The sequence below is a fragment of the Juglans microcarpa x Juglans regia genome, chromosome 6D, assembly GCF_004785595.1.
Source record: "Juglans microcarpa x Juglans regia isolate MS1-56 chromosome 6D, Jm3101_v1.0, whole genome shotgun sequence".
Classification (NCBI taxonomy): domain Eukaryota; kingdom Viridiplantae; phylum Streptophyta; class Magnoliopsida; order Fagales; family Juglandaceae; genus Juglans; species Juglans microcarpa x Juglans regia.
The window spans coordinates 18942223-18961858 of record NC_054604.1 but is presented as its reverse complement, the minus strand read 5'-3'; the positions used below and the strand labels follow the sequence as shown (position 1 = coordinate 18961858).

At 32.2% G+C, this 19636-nt stretch overlaps 1 non-coding gene across 1 annotated transcript; it reads left to right on the top strand.

Annotated features, from left to right (window-relative positions):
- The first annotated feature begins 14690 nt into the window (after nucleotides 1–14690).
- TRNAY-GUA lies at nucleotides 14691–14783 on the top strand. Its single transcript has 2 exons — nucleotides 14691–14727; nucleotides 14748–14783. It is a non-coding gene; the product is annotated as a tRNA-Tyr (tRNA).
- The last annotated feature ends 4853 nt before the right edge of the window (nucleotides 14784–19636 follow it).

The window sequence follows — 19636 nt, the reverse complement described above, 5'->3', positions numbered from 1 at the left end:
CCAAAAATATTCTCTATCAATCACTACAAAACATAATTAGAATTGCCAATCTTTTGCCAAATAACATCAAGTTAGAACATCCAAACTGCTTCAAAATTATAATTAAGGATAACACTTCTGCCAATTGCAACAAGGATAATTATCCAAAAACAACATACATCAAAATTTTCTAGAGTAACTACAACAAATTACAACCATCAAGTTTTAACAATCACAATTTCAAATTCAACACATACTTGAAAATTTATAGTTCAACAATCCAAACACAGTCCTAACGAAGTTCCTATGATCCTCATCGTAAGGAAATTTAAAAAAAAAAAAGTTTTGAATAATAGATTTTTTCAAAGAATTTGAAAAATAAATGGAATTTACTTCTCATCTTTGTTATGCATGAAAATGATTCCAATCAATGAACTAATTCTATGTTGCAAGAAAACTGAAATTACTCAAGTACCCCTCTAACGTAGCTGAAATATCTATCAATTCACTTAACAAATTGGTTAGTCGTCAAGTATGCAATTAATTTAATAATTAAGCAATAACGTAAAGTAAATAAATTACATAACACTAAGATTGGTATCAAATGGAAACCCTTTAAAGAACTCTTTAAAAGTAAAACCCTACGGGGCAGCCAAACTCAGAAAAATCAATTTTACTATTTGAAAATCAATAACAAGTAAAGCTCAATTACAAAACAGTTGTCAATTGACACTCTCACTTGACCAGACAAATAACCTATTTGTCTTCTACCACAGTAGCAGCCAGAACATTTTAAACATTAGCTTCTCTCTTGGAACTCCAGTGGCTAAAACTCGAGCAATCAATTCTCCAACATGAAGCACGATCACGATCTTTGATAGAAACAATATGAAAATTCTTCAATGAATTTTCTCACCAAAATATGCACTGAAAAGTGCTCTAGAAAATATTCAAATTTGAATCTCTGCAGATCCTAACCAATAGGATCCCTTACATAAACAATTTAAAAGCAGTTTTAGTTTTAGTATTAGTAGGACTTTGCTGACAGTCGCGAAGTTGTCTCCTGACGAAATGCTGACATTTCGCAATAACTCTTCACTGCAGTAACAGATTTCAGATCAGCCTCTTCTCTGGATAAGTGCAGATTCCTAGGAACTCTATTTTCCCACTTATGACTTATCTAAACAATCTCTAATACCTCATATATAAACTTAATAATGTTATAGATAAAGTCAATAAATAATTTACATTCATTCAAACTTACCAACTTAATGATAGGATAAACCCTATTATTTTAGTCACATAATCATATACAAACTTATCAACTTAGCCACCTAGTCCTAGCTAAACTTGTACACCTATAATCTCCCCCTTTGGCTGATTGGTGACAAAGTCAACTTGATGAATGTTTTGCATCTACAAACTCCTCCTCTAGTAGATTGGTGACAAAACCAACTTGATGAATGTAGTGTGCACCTGAGACAAAAACAACTAGCAGACTAAGATTTAGTGAAAAAAATCTTAATACAGTAATGAGAAGAAATGACAATGAACATTCTTTAAAATTAGTCTCAACAAATGAAATTAGTCTCAACAAAAGCAAAAGTTAGACGTAGTCTAAACCTACTAAAATAGTGTTCTAGTCATCATCAATAATCACGTTCAATATTTTGTTCTCCCCCTTTTTGTCAGCAATATACTTACTTCACTTACTCATTCAACTTCCCCTCAGCAACACATTTAAATATCTCCCTTTTTGTCACTAATCTGACAAGACTCACTATATTTCCAATAATAGCTGTCATATGTGAATCTCATATGTGAAATGTCAGTGATTGTAGCAGTATATTTCTTCTTCTTTGCACTCTCTTTGAATCACATCTACATAATCAAGTCAACAAAATCAGAGTAGAAGTAACCAAGATTAGAATTGAATGAGTCCGACGACAATGAAGACCATGACATTATTAACCCCTCGGAATTAATTTTCCACACAGACCAATCACACTTATGTTCTATCTATATGGGTAAGATAACCACTGTAATTATGCACAAATAAGTAGTGTGACTGGATTGAGGAATAAACACAAACACTTGGTGTGCACTTGGTTAAAACCGAAATGTATAATCATATAACCCACCAAAAATCGTCTTCAATACATGCATAATATAACCTCATATGAACAAATATTCAAGTATCCGAGTATTCTAGCCCTAACTTCACAACGCAATAATCAAAATCCCAAACTTCAGATATAGATGCACTGAACCCTAGAACTGGAAGGAAAGAATGATTTGAATAAACTAGATGTCTTACCGTGATGGAAAACCTTGAATCAAGAAACTCGAAACCGATTATTTCTCACAAGTAAATCGAATGAGATATGGAAGATGTGGCACTCCCAACCTCCGCTCAGGATGGAATAAAGATTTAAAGCGTCAGGACATACAATACAATGTTACATATCCTCGTACATGACAGTTAATATACAATGATCCTAGTATACAACTAGCAGTATGCAATAATTACAGCGAAAATAAAAGGTTAAAGTATAAGATATGCCAAAATAACTAAAAACATCCGAACTTTATTAGAAGATCGTCATGTTCAAAATACCAAAGTAGCATAGACTTATATATAAAGTCATATCATTCTCTTCATGATATCTAAAGCATGAAGAACTTGGGTTATGAACAACAGAATTAAGTCCAGCTTCCTCTCCAGATCCAGCTCCTCCTCAATTATACAGATCCAGTGCTCCATCAATCTCACTCTGGTTGAGTATTGACACAACTTCTATCATTCCGAGTAGAATGATAATGGTCCCATAAAGGGTGAGATTTACTCGAAATCTCAGTAAGTTAAACAACCAACTGACACAACGATAAATCAAATATGAAAAATGATAAATACGCAATGCATGAGATGCAGAAAAATCAATATGCATGTCTCCCATCTAGATTCCTCAACATCTTTTAAAAGAAAATATGGAGACACAAGTTTTTACTTAGTAAGTAATTTCGTCATCATTTTTTAAAAGACATGACTTCTTCATAAAATTTTATTATAAACTTTCATCATTAATAGCAATTCTTGATTAACATCATAACGTGTGGTAATGTCACAGTTCCCCATATGCACTATGAATACTTGCCGATGACCATAGTACAACTCACGTTAAAACTACGTTGTCTATAGACTCATTCTCAATGCATTGGTAAATATAACATAATATCATAAAATTCATAACGTGTACACCCACCAGTTTTAGTTGTCATAACATGTTGACTTTGCTCCGATGTTCTTTAAAAAGAACACATACAAAGCATGTCGATTGTTCTTCGTCAACCTAGGGGTTACTACTCCATTATTAAACACTCAAGAATGGACATAGGAGTTCCACCAGGATAATTCTCCATCCTGGCCTTTGGGGTCGTGACAAAATGATTTTCATGCTATGCTTTAAAAATTATTTTTCATGGCATGTGCATATGTAGTAAATTTCATGCAAAAATGACATTTATAAATGTAATATGCAAAAATGGTAAAAATGTCATATGTTATGTAAGTATGCGTTCAATGTGTCATATAACAGGATACTTTCTGCTCAAAATGATAATTAAAGAATAAATGAAGCATTTATTAATAATTCATAAGAAATTTATTAAGGTGTAAGTTAGAGGCCAACTTTCGAGAAAATTCAAAAATAACGTCGTAGCTGTATAAATCATGTGTATATTAAGTTAGGGTTAATACTTATATGGATAGGTTCAAAATCAAGGACTTCAAAAATTATATATTTTCAAAAATACCCCTAGACTTTTAAGAATTGTCATTTAGGCCTTAAATTTTTACTAATTACAAACGAACTCCAAATTTAACCAAATTTCGTGGACTTCATATTTTTAGTATTCTAAAATCATCTATGCCTTTAGATTCTCATAACTCAAAGTGAAACTTGCTCAAACAGTCCCAACCCGTGGCATGCATCCTAGTTGATGTTTAAGTGTGTTCTCAACTATTGATCCCTATGAATGCATGCATATGAGATTTTCTTTAATCATAAATGATCATTAACTTTGTTAATGATATGAATAAGTCTAATCCTTGAATAATCATCAATATGCTTAAAACCGATACATGCTTGATAATCAAAACAAGATAGATTCAAAACCTATCATGGCATACATCTAACCATAAATTAAATCTTACATAATCATTTTAGGACATTGATAAATCATATCAAATTATGCTTAAGACATGAAATACCTAAATTTTCAATTAAAATCATTCAATCATTCAAATCATCTCTTAATTGACCCGGTTTTGATCTAAGTGTGATAATCTTCTTAAAACTCAACCAAATTTCATACCCACACTTGGAAACAAAGCTTAACATGCTAGCTAAGATAAAAATCAAGAAAGCTTACAAATTTCATGGCCTTCCAAACATTCAAGACTGCCTTATACAAGAACTCACCAAAACTTCACTCGATTGCACTCTTTTGATCTCTGAGAGAAAGAAATCCTCTCAAGACTCAAGAGAATGCTTGGAGCTGTTGTGTGGATGAAATGAGAAGGTCAGAGAAGTATTTATAGGTGGCCAAGGGGTGAGGGGCATGATCGGTGCAAAATTGTAAGTGCACAGTATCGTAGTTTTATAGGAAAGTGATGAGAAGAGTATCGTAGTATCACAGTATGAGGGGCTTAATTAGTCTTTCTTATTATTGTAAACCCCGAGTACATCTGTTTGTAACCACGGTATTCCTCCGCCGCAAGTGAGGGTTTATTAATAAACTTGGGTGGGGATTACTATTGGATAGGTGATTACTCACTCTTTAATTAAAAAAAAGTATATCGTCCTCAGGGATTGGTAACTTACTTTTGACAAATACTGAAATTATACTAATCTTGACTTTATTTAGAAAAGCCACTAAGACTTTCATAATTGCAAATTAAAATAAAATTAATTCAAAGAAAATACTGAAAGCAAAAGAAAACTGTTGTTCAAAGATCAAATTAATGGGAAAGAAAATTTCCAGGAAATCGATTTCACCTAATTCATTTACTATGTTTTACTCATCTAACTAATTGAATTTAATTCTCTCTGTTTGTTAGCAAATCTCCACAAACATCCAAAAGCCTCTTTCGATAGTCAATTGGAAATTATTTTTGTTCATCATTTTACACAAGAATATGTAAATTAATAAAGCAATAAAACATTAAGATCAATGATTTTAATACTACATAGCTTCATACAAGTCTTTCGATCTCTATATTTACCTATGCCGAAATATCCAAGATCTATCATATAATTCCCTCTTTTGACAGCAAATCACAAAATTAAAATCATCTAATTAATTACCAATTAATTAGAAGCAATAAACTCAGAATAAATCAGACAAACATATAAGAGAATTACTTCAAAGTAGAATAGAAAAGCAAGTATAGTTTAGAACTAGATTACATCGTTTTCCTAGAATAAAGAAAATTTAGTTCATGCTAAAAATTAAATTCAACATAAACGAATTCACCATAATTTTTCTAAGAGGAATGGAAAAAATAATGAACACTGAAAATGCACATCACAGTCCCAGCCTTCGTAGTTGCAACATCTTCAATTTTTCTTCTCGTTCAAGTCGCTACTTCCAGGTTCCTTCTCTTTTCTCATTCTTTTTATTTTTTTTTTCTTCAGTGCGTTATGTCGCTCTATTCTTTCGCTCCGTTTCGTGAGTGCTAAAAAAAATCCAGCTTGCATTCGCATGCCAAAAACTGGAAAGAAAACCAAAAAAATCGAGAATCCACTCCACGTCCAAGAGTCCAGCTAAAGCTAAAACTTCTCTTTTCAAATTCCTTCCGCGTCCTCCCAGGTTCAACTTCCTTTCTCTTTTTTATTTTTTATTTTTTTTCTTTTCCTATACCCATAATACGGTGGTAGTTGGTAGACTAAGTCAAGTCCATTCCTACCACTAGCATCACGTCTCTTCCTTTTGAATTTGGAAATCTTCTTCTCGCCATAGCATCTTCAAAAATTTAACTTGATCTTTATTCTCAAATAACACTAATGATCAACTCTTATATTTGAATAGATCTTCATTTAAATTTGAGTATCCTTAGACGATAGGCTTATAAAATTTGGATATTCTTTTTCTTCAAATCTGAAATAATTTCAAATGATGACAATGAAGCCTAAAATCAACAAAAATAAATAAAATTAGACTAAAATTTAAAATTAAGAAGTGATAAAATATATTAAATTATGCAAGTCATCAAAACTCAAAAGAATGCTTGGAGCTGTGGTGTGGATGAAATGAGAAGGTGAGAGAAGTATTTATAGGTGGCCAAGTGGTGAGGAGCGTTGGCTTGGGTGCTTGGTGATTGGGTGAAGTGGGAGGTGCTCAAATCTAGAAAAGTTTTAGACTTGCTTGCATTGGTTTAGGTCATCTTGTGCAGGGGCAATGGTGGCCTAAAACCACCATAATTCCCTCTCCACAGTTGCTACATTGATCCTATGAGGCTGGCTTGGTCGTAGGGCATCATTTGGGTGGTAGAAAAACCCACAAACCACCATTGGAAACCGGCGGATGAAGGTGGTTTTGAGGTGGCAGGAAATCAATTTGGTTTTTAGATGTTTTGGACAGCAAAACTAAGTCAAAATCCTTCATGATGGTCATGGGACCTCTTGCGGATTGGGTGGTAAAGGAGGTGGCGTGAGGTGGTGGTGCAAACCATGGCAGGAGACTGGTTCAAAACAATCCAATCGATTACAATACAAACTAAACCAAGGTGCACCCGGTTTGGCTCTTTGAGTTGGTTGATGCAACCAATTTCTTGCAAGGCTCATACTGAGTTTGGGAGGGTCTAATAAGTTGTTTAAGGACCATATTACCCTTGAGGAAAAACCACAAAAATGTTGGGCTCATGGACAAAACAGTCCAAGCATTACAAATAAGATTGCACAAAACCGATTGGTGCAAGGTTTGGGCTTGTTATGTCATTTTTCTTAATGACATGTGGGATGGTTTAGTTTAGGTATTAACATGGTCTAATAATGGTTTAATGGAGTATTAATCCAATAAAATTTGAATTAAAAGGTTTAAGAAAAGATTAAACTCAATTAAGCTTCAAAGCATGGCTTAAAATGCACTAACCTCAAGTATGATAGTTAATGATCTTAGCCAATTCTCAAAACTTAATTTAGGTACTTTGGGTATGATTTGGGTTTAAGGAAACCAATGTTATGGTGTATTGAGCCTTTGGACTTGAATGGCGAAATGAGCCCAAACATGGTTTTGGGTCATATAGGCATTCAAGACCAAAGGCCTTGAACCCATACACTGGGACTTATGCAGTAAATGCAAAAAGAGCATTCAACACTGACCCATACCTCAATATATTTTATATTTTCATATTTATTTTATATAAACCAAAATAAATAAATAAAAATAATAATAATAATAATAATTTATATTTTTTATTTTTATATATATAAGCAATGAGGCGAGTAACATGCTTAGATGCATCTTAGTTCAAATACAATGTCACTCACAAAAAAAAAAAAAAAAATCAATAGAGTACACCCTCTTATTTGCAACAATCACCATGTATGTTCACATCTCATAAGATCATCAATGTCAAAGTTTATATGAGTGTGTGAGTGAGCAAACTTATATTGAAAAATAACTCTTTATTTCTTTTTCTCTTCAATATATATTTGATAATATTATTTATGAGTATTTTCTCCTTATAGATACTCCCAAGAGTTTGTCACTTACCTCAAAAGTCAAATTTTATGCTAGGACCTAGATACAGGAGTATCTTCTCCAAACACTAGTTTGCACAACCCCTTTCATGTCCATTTTTGTTGCTCATTTTTTTCCACAATAATTTGAGCCATGATTCTTTCTATAAAGACTTAGGGGATAGATTCGTGTATGGTGTTTATCTTTTTCCGCAATGATATAATACCTATTTTTTTTTTATATGGATCAACTATTTGTGTTTGGCAAGAGAAAATCTCTTTATTATTGTACTAGATTCAACTAGTATTATTCAATTTAAGGCATGGACTCCCTCTATGATGAGTATCTCAATAATAAATATGAAACTTAATTATAAGGTCCATACACATAAGTTTATCAAAGTGCTTTGTAAATGAACTTTATCAAGATGACCCATAGGATTAGTATGTACAAGGTGAACTGCACAAAGTAGAGAGATGCATAAGTTCAAAATTTTATTTTATGAGAACACGTGCTCAAAACTTCGACATATCAAGCATGCACTTCCCAAAAAAATTAGAAATAAACCAGAAAATTTTTATATTATATTTTTCTTATTTAAAAATTGTAAACAGAAACATAAATTAAAAATAAAATAAAATGCATATCCCAAACTAATGAAATGCAAGGAATGTAAAAGTATGCAAGTGATCCTATCAATTAATGTGATAGGACATCTTCTTTGATCACCCACTTTACTTTAAATTTTGACATATTCTTTTCATCAACACCACTTTGCATAGTCTTTTCTTTGTTGTGAAGACAAAATTCTACTAGTTCACCAAGTTTTAGACTTATAAAGATGATTTGTTGACTCATCTCATCAACTTGATTTTCTAGAGTTTTTCCTTCCTTTTTAACTTTCTTTCACCTCCATTTTTCTTCACTTTATTCAAGTTAAGGCAATATGACCTTATATAGTCAACAACACCACAATGATGACAAGTAGGGATAAACTTACCTTTAAATTTACCTTGAATCAATCTTTTTGAGGTTGATTTTCTATGAGAGTTTTCAAAAAGATCTAACTTTAAAGCGACTTCTTTTGGAGCTTCCACAACTTAACTTCCTTTGACAAAGATGATACATTTTGATGAAGTGGCAGTGGATGATGAGCCTTGAAGTTCTTTGCTTTGGGAAGTCATGTACCCCAAAGCCATGCAATCACAACTGAATTTTTGAAAGCTCAACATTTCATCTAATTTCTGAGTTGCAGTTTTTTCTTTGTACTCCTAAAAATTTTTTAATTCTCTTTCTAGTATAGCATTTTGATCATTTAACCTTGATACTTCAACATTAGAAATTTTCAGAGTTTTAGCAAGGTTGTTCTTTTCATTCTCCACAATTATGAGTTTATTGTACAACTTCTTGTTGAGTGTTTTTAGCTTAATCACTTCTTTACATAAATCATTATATGCTTCATGTACACTAAGCTCATGGTCAACATCAATAATAGCTATATCCGAGTCACTATCATCAAATTTACTTTCAGATTTTGTATGCACTATATCAGAAAAATCATTAACAACAGTAGAAAAAAACCACAAAAGGAAATTCATCATCAGATGATGAATTTGAATTTTCAGATTCTGAATTGTCACTAGGTGTGACATGTAGTATATTTCCTTTGTTTTTCTTGAAGTTTGGACATTCAATTTTTATATGACCATAACCTGAGCATTTATAGCACTTCACTTTATCTTTTTACTCAGATTTTTCTTTATTCCATTTTTCATAATATTTTTTCTTTGCAAGAAGTTTCTTACCTTGTTTTTGCTTTCCACTAGCTTTCTTGTTAAACAAGAATTTTCTGAATTTCCTTGCAATGAGATATATATCCTCGTCATTCAAACTTTCTTTATCAGAAAAATCATATTGATAATCTTTTACTGTTTTTAAAACAATGGACTTACCTTTTCTTGTTTGTGGAAGAAATGACTCGTCTGTTTGTAGGGAGCCGACCAATTCTTCAACTTTAATAGCATCCAAATCCTTGCTTTCTTCAATGGCTGTAACTTTTGGACGAAATCTTTCAGACAAGAACCTTAAAATCTTTCTCACTACCCTTGAATCATTCACCTTCTCGTCAAGATTAAACCTAGAATTCACAACATCAATATAAAAATTATTAAAACTTTCATCTTCCAGCATCTTAATCTTTTCAAATTTTGAAGTTAGCAACTGTAATTTTGAATTTTTTACAATCTTTGTCCCCTCATGTGTAATCTTCAAGATATCTCATGCTTCTTTAGCAATTTCACACATTGAGGTTCTTTTAAATCATTGGGAGATACAGCCATAAATATAACATTAAGTCATTTGCTATTCCAATTAGAGTTGGTGATCTCATCTCTTGTCCAATCATCAATAGTTGTGACAGGTTTAGTCCACCCTTGCTCAACTATACACCACACACATTCATCCAAAGATTTGAGGAAAACCCTCATACGAACTTTCTAATATGCATAGTTTTCCCCATCAAAGTGTGGCAAGACATATAACGACATGGTCAATAAGAGAACGGATCACACTTGAATGAGTGAACCACCCTTTTATGCCAATTGAAATTACTCAAGTATCACTGTAACACAACGGAAATATCTACCAATTCACTTAACAAATTGGTTATTCATCAAGCATGCAATTAATTTTAGTCACCTAATCCTAGCCAAACTTTTACGTCTACAAATATGAATGGAGAAAAAAGGTAAAGCTAACTTAAGGTAAACATCCAAGATATATGTGACTATTCAACAATGACCCGTGTCAATAGAGCTTGATAAAGTAGTAACCTTATCCTAATCAGAAAACTTATAAAAAACAAAAAGAATACCAAAGACCTCAACAGTCACACCAAATAAATTCCATCAATGATTACACTATAACGCAAGGCTCAACAGAGCAACACAAAAATTAAGAATCAAACCATGCTCTACACAAAAAATTAAAATCTAAAAACCATGCTCTAAGTTAATCACATACACAAACTACAATTTCTCAGCAACAACTATTATAGAGCGACCAAGGAACAAAAATCGAATCTCAAAGAGAGAGAGAGAGAGAACTCGAAAGGGAGAAATCAAGGAATAGACATCGACGAAGAGCGATTTATAGGTTGTGACATGCTCGTGGTGCAAGCCTTGGGGGCGGCGACAACAAGCTGCGACACAAAACGGGAAGAGATCGAGAAAGAGCAAAAGAAACATAGACGGAGAGAAAAAGAAAGGAGCTAAGAAGGGAAAGGACAGCTTACCAGTGTGTTGGAGCACAACGGTGGCATACGAGAGAGAGAGAGAGAGATGGAATTTGAACAACATAATGGGGGAGAGAGAAAAAGAAACAAAGACACGGACCCTGCGGCAGGGGGAAAGAAGAAAGGATTTTCCGTCCTTTTGTTTTTAAAATTGACATTTTACCGCGTTATAATGTTGTTGCAAATATGTATCTAGTCGTCGCAAATAGTTAAAAACCATATAGACCATTTAGCAACAAATTAATGTCGCTGTAAAACAAATCAATGTGTCGGAATTAGTTTTTTCCGTCCTGATTATTTACGATAATAATTTTAATTTCGCAAAAAATCATTTTTAGCGATGAATTTTTACTCGTTGGAAATAAAACGATATGAATGCAAACAATTGACTTTTTGCAATCAAATTAAAATTGTCGCAAAAGAATTGGTCTGGAAAAAAAAATTCATGTAGTATTTTTACGGCGACCAAAAAAAGCCGCAAAAGCTTAAAATTTCACCACAATAAAATAAATATACCATACTAATCACCGTATGGCACCATTTGTAACGAAATTTAGCATTGAGTGTAATTTCGCCGCAAATGATATTTTTTAGTGTCAATTTGAGCGTGAACGACAATACTTTGGATGCAAAAGGTCGTTTCTGTTGTAGTAACAATAAAAATAACTTTATAATTTGACATAACTCATCAAATCACGTTAGTTTGTGAGTATACTAAGCGAAATGAGCTAATTAATTTAGATTTTAGAATTCTAAGTGATGCCTAAACCATTCCTTTCATCTATACTAAGCCAAATGAGTAATATTACTCATGAGTAATTAGAACAAGCAACATGAAGATATAAGGATTTTGGGAGATAGTAATGATTGTTTAATTATTTTTTTAACAACAAGGACTGTAATTTATATTTAGCTCATTATTTTATTAAGAATATATACAATTTCTTGTCATCTTTTCATTTTATTAGATTTTATAAATTATATTGTAACTTATATTACTTTTCTTTTAACTTTTTTCTTTTTGAAGTAGAACTTTCCAATTTCATTCATAGAACAGTGTCTACAATACAATCTCTGTCTTTTTGTAAACAAGTTAAAACAAAATCAAGTGCATCTTCTATCCACACCTTCTCAACATCTAAATGTATAGCCACTTTTTTAAATTATGAGCTACTATGTTTATATTTTCTATGTGCATATTGCACCTTCCATTCAGGCCAAACTTGTAGGAAGACCTTCATTTCTTCGATGATGCTTCCATAGTAGGTAAAATTTTCATTTGTGTCATTTACTGCATTAACAATAACCTATGCATCCCCACTCTTGTATCACTCTATTGAAATTCAATTTACAACAAATTTTCATTGTTATCTTAATTCATCTCATCTCAACTTACTATCCAAACGGCACCTAAGTATTTCTATACCACATAACATACATGATTTTTTTTTCCTTAATAAGTATGTGGTATTGGGATGTAGGGTTGTACATAAAAGGCCTTGGGCCCGCTCCGTTCGTAATACCCGACATGGTCCATCCGAACAAAGTCGGTTTCATCGGGTCAAACTTCAATACGGGTTTAAACACCACATTATCGATCGAAACCGATCACCGTAAACACCCATTAGCTCTAAGCCAAAAATTCTCAGAAACTGACAGAAGTTCGTTAAAACAAAATGATGATCAGCTTCATCGATTAGTAAAATTATAGCCAAACAGAAGGGGTCGGACTTTGGAGAGATCGATGGAGGACCTGTTTAGGAAGTCGGAGAATTTGAAAATGAAGAGGGACATCGTTGAAGACGTCACTGAAGCAAGTGATCTCTAAGCCAGTACCGTTTTCCTCCTCCACATCAACGCCCTTATGGTTAAGATCAGTCAGTTAGACCAGGATGATCATTCTCACCCTTCTTCACAATAACCAAGTTCAGAACAGAAAGGTCTTGGCTGACAATGCATCCACGCATAGACTTCCTCCTCCGCGCTCCATTACGCCTACCCTACCCACAGAAGCAAGGAGTGCCTCTCTGAAGCAAGAGACGAACACGACTCGGAGTTAGCACTCCCTGCTTCATTGGGAACCCTTGCTTGTCACAGCCTCCCATGATTTTGAAAACATAGCCCTTAAATTCCTCTATGAGAGAATCTCCACTGACTTCCTGTGAAATCCTCTTGTCAATAAAAATACTCGAAGTTTTTGGTCATTGTCAATTTCAAGTTTCTTTTGGCACCCGGTAGTAGGGTTCGTAATGTAGAAACTTCGGCTACATTTAGATATTGAACTGAATTGAGTTGAGATGATAAAATATTGTTAGAATATTATTTTTTAATATTATTATTATTATAGAGTTTAAAAAAGTTGAATTGTTTATTATATTTTGTGTTGAAATTTGAAAAAATTGTAATGATGAGTTGAGATGGGTTTGATAACCAAAGGTACCTGAAATCTTCGAAGAGAGAAACTCCAGAGTACTGGGCTAGGGATAAGTTGAGCCAGCAGAGGCAGCTGTAAACGAAGGCTAGAAAGCAGAAGACTCAAGACTGGGAGTGCTTGGTTTGTGGGCATATTGGGTGGGTATAAAGCTTCGGTTCTGGAAGTTTTGGATCGGATCTCATGATATTGTATTGATCTCGCAACGCAAGAAGAAAAAGGAGATGTAAAATGCAGCGTTCGGTTATGAAAGTTGTTGTCCCGACCCGAATGGTGCGGGTCGGGTAGTTCTAGTTCCGTTTTCCTGCTATTGTCGGATCGGGTCGGCTCCAATTCTGTTTTTGGTGGATCGGGTTGCAGGCCTATAGAGATGATAAGTAGAAAAAGTTAATTAGTTTATCAAAAAAATAAAAAAATAAAAATAAAAATGAGTAACAAAGCTCTTAGTAAAGAGACCCTGAAGAAGAATTGCGTCATGACCGAACTACAACCTAATAAGGCTCCAAAGGCATTTAAAGGAGATTACCATAATTTATATATAACTTTGTGACTAGTATATTTCTTATTCTTTTTTTTTAAAGGCTCCAAAGGCATTTAAAGGAGATTACCGTAATTTACATATAACTTTGTGACTAGTGTATTTCTTTTTTCTTTTTTCTTTTTTCTTTTTTAAGTAATAGTCAACTATTGATTATCACACCCAGCTTATCTAACCACTGCTGACAGCCATAACCAAAAAAATGGTGTCCAAATCAAGTCTTCTACTTCTTTGCAACCCATGGCTGTACAACGGACCAATTGTTAACCAATGCACATTAGAAAAAAGCGTAACGTTAATCATTTCCGAGGAGAATAAAACATGTGTACAATCTTGACGGTGAGATCGTGATAGAAAGTGCAAATCAGTGAACCAAAATGTGGATCTTATGAAAAGTATATTCAAGACATGACTTGGAACTTGGAGTTTAATCCAGCAGTTGGGACACTGGGACTCAAACGCCCGAGACGCAGAAAAAGGCCAGAGCCGAGGCCGATGAGCGTGACTCTGTCTGCCCTAGGCATCCCGAAGATCATATTCATGGGCTTCAACAGAGTCTGAATTTCAGTAGTTTGTAAAGAACGTTCGACAAGTCTCCCCCAACCCCGACTATTCTTCAAAAACTGGAAGCTGGACCGATGGCAATGCCCAACGCAAACAATTTAAAAACAGAATATATTTAAATTGTGAGATGTAGAAGTCAACAACCGACCTTAGCTCAGTTGGTAGAGCGGAGGACTGTAGTGGGAATATTCCTAGTAGATATCCTTAGGTCGCTGGTTCGAATCCGGCAGGTCGGAATTTTCACTTTCCTTTTTAAATTTTATTTTTATTTTTGTTTTACACTTTCAGTTTAAAAAGAAATAAAATCAGGAAATTTCTTTCAATTCAAGATCATTTAAAATTTTTAACTATCTTCATTTCCATAATTTGAAACAATTTTTTTTTTTTTTTATCAAACCATAATTACAAAGATAAATGCTTTAGCCATAAAAAGATTTTATAAAAATAAATTCACAAGCCAACGTGGCTTAATATGGTACATTAGATTGTAAAGATATTTTTATTATAAAATAAATCTAATATATCATATAATACTATGTTAGTCTATAAATTTACTTTTATGAGATCTTTTTCTGATTGTAGCACTCCTCAATTATAAAAGTTGATGATAATAACAACAATACTTAATATTAAGTAGTCAGCTTTCCTGTTTATGGCTAGGATCTTGGGTAGCATGTTTTAATCCATTATGTTACAATTGCCAATTTCTCGAGCTTTTACTATTATCCAAACCCATTTCAAAAGCAATGGAATCAGCCCATCGTTTAATATATTATTTTACTCAAATGTATATCAGTTATGATTTTACTAAACGAGGGTGAATATAGAATGTGGTAGAGTTAAAAAAATATACATTAGAAATGTTTTGAAAAACACAAAAACTAGTTTAATTTAGTTTTAAATAAATAGGTAAATGGTTTGATATATATAATCTTTGCTAGATTAAGCACTTTCAGTGAGCTTTTAATACAAATGCACATACAAAATGTTTAGGGAGAATGCTGGGGTCCACACCAAATGTGCACTCACCAATGCAAATGAATCTTTTCTTTTACTTTTTCTTTTAAACATTCTTAACTATTAATAAAAAAATATATAAATTTACTAATAATAATTTCTTTAACTATTAACATAGGTGCCGATGGGCTTATAACTATCAACCAATCTTATACTAAGTAGAACTCACCCTTGACTGAAGAAACATAGGTGTATGGCACTTACCACCAACGGAGTCAGCTTCGTTCGATAGCTAAACTCATCTTAATTCATCTCAATTTATCATTACAACTTTTTCAAATTCTAATATAAAATATAATAAACAATTCAACTTTTTTAAATTTTAAAATAATAATAATAATATTAAAAAATAATATTCTAGTAATATTTTATCGTTTCAATTCAACTCAACTCAGTTCAACATCCAAACGCAGCGTCAAACTTAATGCCTATGGGACAGTTTTTGTGAATAACAGAAAAGCAGGGGTTGGATTGGTTTTAAGGGATTATACCGGCGAGGATGTTATGGCTGCTAGTAAAATTTGTGCTTTCTGTTGATGTAATTTTTCGTCAAGGCCCATGTCCGCTAGTGTTTTAACTTTATTACTTTGCAAATTGCAAGTCGAATTCTCTTCAACTTGCTTGGACAGGGCCCTTCCATTACTATTGTTATTTTGAATATTTTCTTCGTTTAATTGATACTTCGCAAGTTAGTTTTGAGAATCTTACCATGCATAGGGGAAGTCTAATGGGGCAAATGCAATGGAGTACGTAACGAGATGGCATAGACCGTAATTAACGGAAAATACAGGCCCGATTTGGTTTGCCAGATGAGACGAAACGGTCTGTATGGATGAGATAGTTTTGTCTATCCAAATAGTTAATTTCACATCTCTATTTCATCTCTAAGTTTTCGAACTCGTTTAATTACTTTATGACATAAACAGTATAAAGAATTTCACACAGTAAAAAAAATTCATTTGTGATTAAAATAGATTAATCAATAAATCATTATTAGAATAATATATTTTTACAAAGAAATTAATAATTTTGTGAGTACTGAATAACTGCATTTTGGGGTTTTATTAGAAAATTTCAAATTAATAAATTATTTAAAACAAATCTTCAACATAATTCATATACTTATTTATTACAATAATCAAAATTATTATAACTTATAATTAGAATTAATAAAAAATGAGGGATTTCTTATATATAGAAAAATAAATAGATAAAAATATCTTTTAAAAAAAGAAATTATAAATTTCTGCCAACAACTTTCCAATATATTTTGGGATTTAAATTATTTTTTAGAATAATAATATCTTTAAAAATAATATCTTTTAAAAAAGAGAAATTATTGAAATTATAGAGTAATTTCGGCCAACAACTTTCCAATATATTTTGAGATTTAAATTTATTTATGATAGATTTTTTAATTACTCATAAATATTATTTTTTATTAATATATTCATAACTATTATTTAATCATTGGTAAGACCCACACCTTTGTCAAAAAGTGCTTCTACACCCACACATGGGGGATCCCGCCTATCCAATGTGTTTCCTTTTTTTTTTTTTTTTTTTTTTTTGCATGCCTTTTTTTATCATTTTTAAATATTTTTTTTTAAAAACAATTCATAACATCAAAAAAAAAAAAAAACTTATTTAATCATTAAAAAGAATTAAATAAATAAATAAAAAGCTAGTCGGGATCCCAGTTGGGAATACCAAGTTGTGGTTTTAGTATTTTCCTTTATCAAATCCCAAAAAGTCAAAAATATCTCATCTCATCTCACTATCCAAACATATACTTTTTTACAAACTATCTCACCTTATCTTAATTCAAAAAATCTCACTACTATTCAAAGCATTTCATCTCATCTCAAATTATGATATACTTATGATATCCTACAAATTATTTTATTAGGCTGATAACCTGCAAATTATTATTGAATACTTATGATATACTAATTGTGTTAAATATGCCAACTGAAAGCCTAATATAGTCCCATAAATACACACACCATGTGGCTTGGATGCCAGAATGGTGCAGGCTGCAATCAATTGAGAAGAAATGCAGTTGCCATATTTTTCAGTGAAATGCCCAAGTTCTTACCTCATTCAATCAATTAAGAACACAAAAGAATAAATTTATTTGCAGAAATTTTTATCGATATAGTACCGATCGACCATAACATTGATTTGAAAGCATACGACATCAGTTTAATACAAAAACAATATTGGTAGTTTGACAGATGTGGTCACATTGCTATGAAGTGAGAGATGCGACTAGGAAAGAATAGAAATATCACCAAAGATGATTGATGAACTTCCTCCCTCTTTAGATTTCTCTATGTGGCCATGAGGAAATTTTACAGATTATTTCTCCAACACAATCTTTCTAGCATTGCTAGTGGCTAGAGAGGAAGGAAATGAGTGGAGATACAGATATTTTTCATATATGGTGGGCAGGGCAAGGCTTCTCATGTGCTCTAGTCTTCAAGCCGGATCTATTCATTTAGGTTTCAAATTCTTTTCCTATGCTACAGTCTATTCTTGGATTGGTTGATCTATTCGAATCTGGCTTGGATTTCGTGGACTTGATGATTGTTTGTATTTGGTTGGGTTTTATTTTTCGTCCAGAATTTTGATTAGATTTTTGGAACAAACAATGAGGTCGTCCTAGTAAAATACACCTGCCCATATGGCATCCCAAGCCCAGCACACATCAGAAAGTAAAGAACATATAAGAAGGGAATAAGAAAAATGAGGTGTTAAAAAGAAGAAATGAGAAGAAAGCAAATTAGACACGTAAGAAGAGACATAAAGCTGTCATTTCTCACCACTTTTAAGTGCTAGAATAAAGACAGATGAAAAATGGATTTCTTCCAAATGGCTAAGCAACTATTGCAAGAACACATATCATCTTCAATCTCAAAAACGAAAACTCCAGGATATTATCTTCTCCAGGATACAATCTCAGAATAAAGATGGGTTTCAAACCACCTCATATAGTTTTGGATTACCTCAATAGGTCAGGAATGACTATTTCTCTCGTTCCAATCTACTGTACAATTTTTGACATTAACAATGTCTACCATGTCATCATATGCAAAGTATGTCTCAAACGAGATCTTTCAAGTAGAGTATTCTTAACTTAATTGCGGAATTAAACCAAAACCTATACCCCATGATACTCTTACACATTTTTTTATTATTATTTTACTATTTAGTTAATTTTTTTTCCTTTTACTCTTTAAATTTGGATTAAAAATTTCAGAACATGACCTTCTTGCATAATCTAGAATAAAAATAAATTCAATCAACCAACGTAATAAAGGGGCCTCTTTCTTTCTAACAGTGTTTTTGAAAATCAAAGAGCAAAATAAAGTCAATTTTTTAAAAATTAAATTTATTTTTAATTAAATTAGATGATTGCGTTGACTGATTAAATTTATTTTTCTTTCAATTATGCAAGAAGGTCATGTTCTTAGATTTATTAATCTGAATTCAAAGAGTAAAAGGGAAAAAAAATAACTGGATAGTAAAACAATAGTAAAAGAAGTGTAAGGATATCATTATTCATTTTCTTTCAAGACTTACCTAATTACCTTCAACTAGCACTTGTATGAATCATTATACATTTAATTTGGTTGTCCATAACAAATATAATAATAATAGAGTAATTCTACTTACAATCGTGAAGTGCATAAACATCGCATAATCGCTTTGAAAAAGAATGAGGTATATTATTAAAAAATTATTTTTTTCCACGTGAGTCCTATATTTTATTCATTTTTTTAAAATAATTACGCGGAGATTAGATAATTCACAATTATAAATATATTTTTTTATAATAATAATATCAACAATAAGTGCCGTTTGTTTTGAAAAGTCATTTTAAAAATATATAGACAAGTAGAGTTATATCGAAAAACAAAAATGAAAACTGAAAGCCCCAAAAACTTTAAACAAATCAAAAGCATGACAGAAATGCGTGTCAACACATATAAATAAAAAATGAAAATAGAGAAAAAAAAATCATAAAAAAAACCCCTAAAAAACACAACATTTCAAAAGCATTATAATA